Raw genomic sequence first — 6,000 nt, forward strand, 5'->3', positions numbered from 1 at the left:
CTCCAGACATGCGTCAAAACCCTGGTGGACAAGAAGCTCAAACTTGTCAACGTAGTCCAGATTATGCTCATCCGCTTGATCCTCCCGTGCCAACAACGGGCTTTCAACCTGTGGGAGTTCGACCCGGCGCGGCACCAGACTCTGAGCAGGCTCTTCGACACGACGTACGAAGATGCCTAGAAGGTGCTTTTCAAGGGCGCCGAGGCTCCCGCATCCGCTACTGAGGATCGCGGATTCAGTGCGCAGCGTCACGCTCTCGCGGTAAGCTGTTTTTTCCTTTTACAGGGTATCAATTTTTCATAGTTTAACTCCATGCGGGATCTAAGCTCCCTTTCCTTTGATAGGATTGGCAGGTGATGTCCGGACAGATCAACTGTCCGTCCCCTTTGCCCGAAGGCCCAGCGGATGCTCGCTTGGCGAGGCTGCTGGTTCCGGCACCCTATGTGGTGCCAGAGAAGAAGGTCAAGAAGAAGGCCACGGGGACTCGAAAGAGTGCCCGACGCCCGGAGGTGTCGGATTCATCATTCGACGAATCCAAGACGCACTCCTCCCATGAAGACGAGGAAGAGGAAGAAGAGACCCCTCCCCCTCCAGTGGGGGAAGGGAAGAAAAGGAAGGCCGCCCCAGCTAGGGAGGCCGAAGGGTCCAAGAAGGGGAAAACCCTTCCTCCGGACTGCTCCACCGACGCCGACGGCGGCGGAGAGGAGTGGGCGCCTAGGGCCAAGCCCCTGGCCAAATCATAAGTATCCGAATACCAGAGTAATTCATAGTATTCGTTTATTGCACAACTTTCCCTCATGTCGAATATGTTTATGCAGCCCACCCAAAGACCGGCTCGACGCGTCGTCGAGCGGCTCATTGGACTCGTCGGATGTGAACTCGCTTCCGACGGCTTCCTCCCCCCGCCCTACGGATGACACCGAAGTGTTGTCCCAACAGGTTCCAAGCCGGGAGGAGGTGGTCCTGGAGGCGCCGCAAGGCGACCTCCCGGACTCCAGGAGCAAAGGGGATGAAACCCCCCAGGGCTCCAAGTCCGGCTCTAGGCCGGACACTGCTCCGGAACCTTCAAAGGTTCCAGAGTCCGGCGGGCGACCTCCTTCCAAGAGGAGCCAGCCCACTGTGCCGGTGGCCCCCGTCCAACCGGAGGCGCCGGACAATATGTTGGAGGCGCTCCAAGGTGCCTCCATCGACGAGGAGCACCGCGCTATTATGAGTGCGGTGGTCCAGAAGGTTCGGACTGACTGAAGCTTGTAATAGCCTTTTGACAGGCTTTGAGGTAAGTAAAGAATGTGTAAATAATAGTACCGCATAGACAGTAGCCCCTGATGCTCTGTTTGGCGTTCGGGAAGAAAAGCCGAATAGAGGATCAAATAGAATTCGCAGGAGTCTAACAAAAATGAGTCAATATGCGTATGCAGGCTTCCCTGCTTGCGTTCGCCGCACTGACTGCGGAAGTGGACACGCTAAAGCAGAACCTCGAGCGGTTCGAGCAAGAGCTCGAGCGTGCCAAGAAGCAGCTCGAGGATAATGAAGGTAAGAAATACCTTGTTAAAAATATATATAAAAAGGTGCAATTGCAATGAATGACAGGATTATCGTGGCTATTGTAGGGGCCACGTCTGAAGTGGCGACCCTTAAGCAAGCGCTTGTCGAGGCCGAGAAGAGTGCGGCCTCAGAGCGCACCGAGCGGGAGAAATATGAGGCCGAGGTTGGCAAGGTGCGGCAAGAGCTCCAGGCTCTCATGGAAAAACATGAGAGTTTGGAGCTTGACTCAAAGATGCAAGCGTCCGAGCTCGCGGTGGCTATTGAGAACGCCAAATCTGCCAAGGCCGAATCCCAGAAGACCCTCTAGGAGTTGGATGAGGTGAAGAAGATAGCGGCGGGTAAGGCATTCTTTATGCAAAGCAAACACATAAACGTGAGTTACTTGTTACTTACCCGAATCCGGAGCTCTCCAGGAGCGTTCGCAGATCTTCCTCGGAGTGTGTCCGATGCCGCCGCATTCTATCGAGCCGAGGAGGGCAGCTCGACTGAGAAGGTGTTCTGGTCTCAGTACGCTGAGGCCGGACACCCCGTGCCCCTGAGCGACCAGCTGAAGCAACTGGTCGAGCTCCACAAGGCGGCCGAACATGCCATGAAAGGCCTCATTGTTCGGCTGTGGCCTGGAGGGGCTCTGCCTGGGAGCTACTTCGGGCTGGTGCGGCGGCTGGTGGAGGCCTGTCCAAGGCTCGAAGTCATCAAGCGCTCCGTCTGCATTGAGGGTGCCCGTAGGGCCCTTGCCCGTGCTAAGGTGCACTGGGGCAAGCTGGATGCTGAGAAGCTTGTGAAGGACGGGCCACCGCCGGGGAAAGAGCATCGCAAGCCCGAGAATTACTATAAGGATGTTCTGAAGGGTGCCCGCCTTGTGGCGGATGAATGTTCTGGGGATGTAATTTTTGAGTGAAACTTGCCCGTTTTGTCCTGTGCGCTGAAAACTTGTTTATATGCGCTAAGCAATGCTGTTGGAATTTAAAATATTACCTTCTGTGCGGCTGTTTATCAATTCTGAGAGATGGCGAGTCGTCGGCTTCTGCCCCCGTGCCGCTAGTGCTGGGGTGTTCGGGGATAAACTTGAGCGCTCTTTTTCCCATGTTTGGGTCCTTCGAGGGAGGCGCTCAGCCCAACGAACAAGGCAATCGGACTATAATGCGTGAACACTCTCACTTAGCCATAGAATTCTATAATTTTAAATTTCGGCGAAGCCCCTGGTATTCGGAAGACCAAGTTCAGGGCGCTATCCACGCCTTGGCTGGACAGAGCCGGCTCCTCGCCCTAAGCGGCATAAGTCTTTAGGGACTCGAAAAAACCTCTCGAACAGCGACCAGCTCTCGCTTCATCATGACAGTCAGTTTTAGCTTTCTCCACTGAGGTGCTCGACCCAGCTCAACCGGGGCACAATCGCAATGGTTCTCCTAGTGCTACCTTAGCCGATATAGCGGAACGTAAGGCACCAAAACATAGGAGCCGGGCAAACCTAACTATCCACCCAAGACATGATTCGGAGCCGATGCATATAATGCTATAAGTTCGGGGTGCCGCACTTGTAAAGTGTTCGGACTTCTCACACCATATTGAGGGGTACTAAAGCCCCTGGCGTATTTTGGCCGTACCAACGTGTACGGGTGCACCATGTCGTTAAGGAACATATACAAAGAAAAGAAAAAGGTAATGCAAAAATAGACGAAAGCTATGCATTGTTTATTAAAAAGGGGCTGCGATCAAAGCAGAACGATACAAATAATGCGATAAGTGGAAGGTTGGACTAGTTAACATGTCCGTTCTAGGGGCAAGCTGCGGAATAATATGTGGAACAGGTATACTGCTCGTGATAGAGACCACCTGGGAGTTCCGTAGTGCGGCGTGGCTTGTCTGCTTCCCTGGTTCTTTGCATCGTTTGTGCGGCAATTGAACTGCCGAACAGGCCTTCCGAAGGATGAATTCCTGAAAGTAAGAGAAAATTAAAAAATCGGCAGCCCCTGGTACGGTTTAAGCCATGTTTTGGGCGTGCCGTGATGGTGCCCCTCCCCCTGTGCCCATGGTATCTCTAGAGTGTAGTTATGTACACGAAGTACTGGCATCGCCTTTTTGCGAGGTTGGGGTTGGGGCCGCATTGCTACGCCTGCTCGGATCGTGCCAGGCGGTCTTGTTGTAGGTTACTCCGGGCGCGCTTGACGGTGTCCGGTCGTTTAGTGGCCGGACTGGAGAACTGCCTGGAGAGGCTGCTTTGAACTTCCGCTGCGAGGGCCGCCGTGTGCTCCTCCATTCGGAGGGAGCATTCGGTGTTTCCTTTGACCGTAATTACTCCTCGAGGGCTTGGCATCTTGAGCTTAAGGTATGCGTAATGCGGTACCACAATGAACTTAGCGAATGCGGTTCGCCCGAGCAGTGCGTGATAGCCACTGCGAAACGGGACTATGTCGAAGATTAACTCCTCGCTTCGGAAATTATCCGGAGATTCGAAGACCACTTCAAGTGTGACTGAGCCTGTACAGTTGGCCTCTACACCTGGTATTACGCCTTTAAAGGTCGTTTTGGTGGGCTTAATTCTCGAGGGATCTATGCCCATTTTCCGCACTGTATCCTGGTAAAGCAGGTTCAGGCTACTGCCGCCGTCCATAAGGACTCTAGTGAGATGAAATCCGTCAATAATTGGGTCTAGAACCAATGCGGCGAATCCGCCATGGCGGATGCTAGTGGGATGGTCCCTTCAATCAAAGGTGATCGGGCAGGAGGACCATGGGTTGAACTTTGGGGCGACTGGCTCTACCGCGTATACGTCCCTTAACGCACGCTTCCGCTCCCTTTTGGGGATATGGGTTGCGTATATCATGTTCACCGTCCGCACTTGTGGGGGAAAACCCTTTTTGTCCACCGTTGTTCGGCGGTCGGGGCTCCTCGTTGTCATCGCTATGCAGCCTCTTGTCTTCATTTTCGGCGTTTAACTTGCCTGCCTGCTTGAACACCCAACAATCCCTGTTGGTGTGATTGGCTGGCTTTTCGGGGGTGCCATGTATCTGGCACGAGCAGTCAAGTATTCGGTCCAAACTGGACGGGCCCCTAGGATTCCTTTTGAATGGCTTTTTCCGCTGACCGAATTTAGAGCCTCTAAATCCGGCATTAACTGTCGTATCCTCAGTATTGTCACCGTTAATGCGGTGCTTCTGCTTGTTGCGACGCGACCTGCCACTACCGTCATATTGTTGCTACAAGCAAGCCAGCTGTCTTCTCCCGCGCAAAAGAGGGTCATGAGTGTCGTGAGTGCTGCCATAGATTTCGGCTTTTCCTGTCCAAGGTGCCGGGCCAGCCACTCGTCACGGATATTGTGTTTGAAGGCTGCTAGGGCCTCAGCGTCCGGACAGTCGACTATTCGATTTTTCTTTGTTAGGAACCGTGTCCAGAATTGCCTGGCTGATTCCTCTGGCTGCTGAATTACGTGACTTAGGTCATCGGCGTCTGGGGGTCGCACATAAGTGCCCTGGAAATTGTCGAGGAATGCGGCTTCCAGGTCCTCCCAATAATTGATTGATCCTGTTGGCAAGCTGTTAAGCCAATGCTGAGCTGTTCCTTTAAGCTTGAGTTGGAGGTATTTGATGGCGTGGAAATCATCGCCGCGGGCCATGTGGATATGGAGGAGATAATGCTCGATCCATACCGCGGGATCTGTTGTGCCATCATATGATTCGATGTTTACGGGTTTGAAACCCTCGGGGATTTGATGATCCATTATTTCGTCTGTAAAGCAGAGTGGGTGTGCGGCGCCTCTATACTGGGCAATATCATGATGTAGCTCCAATGAGCCTTGTCTACTTTGTTTGGCCCCGCCGAATTTGTGGTCGGCGTGATGGTTACCGTCTCGAGCCGTGGGGCGCCCACGCGATCCGTAGATCGATCTTGTTTGCCTTGCCTTGTCCTCCAACATGTCTCGTAAGTCCGGCGCATATTCCCGTGCCTTGGTACGGGATGCGGCTTGAGTGGAGGGCCGAGAGGCCTCTCTGTCGCGACCACGAGGTGGCCGGTCGGCCGCATCAAGTGCTTCCTCCTCTAATCGGGGTAGCAACCTGCGCTTTGGGTAGCTCTTGGAGGGCGTTCGAGTTTATGCTCTTCGGCCGCAAGGACTTCAGTCCATCTGTCGACTAGCAAATCTTGATCAGCTCTAAGTTGTTGCTGTTTTTTCTTGAGGCTTCTTGCCGTGGCCATAAGCCTGCGTTGAAAACGCTTTTGCTCGACGGGATCCTCTGGCACGACGAATTCATCATCGTCGAGGCTTGCCTCGTCTTCGGAGGGAGGCATATAATTATCGTCCTCGACCTCTCTGTCTGCCGCTCTCTCATGAGGGCTGGTTTCTACATCCTCCTGTGCTAAATCTTGCTGGAGGGGGTTTTCTTCGGAGCTTTCCGGAGTATTATTATCTCCCGTGCTAGAATCACCGTGTTTGTTTTGGCGGGATTTTGAGCAGCGCCG

Source organism: Triticum urartu, chromosome 7 (genome assembly GCF_003073215.2).
Source record: "Triticum urartu cultivar G1812 chromosome 7, Tu2.1, whole genome shotgun sequence".
Classification (NCBI taxonomy): domain Eukaryota; kingdom Viridiplantae; phylum Streptophyta; class Magnoliopsida; order Poales; family Poaceae; genus Triticum; species Triticum urartu.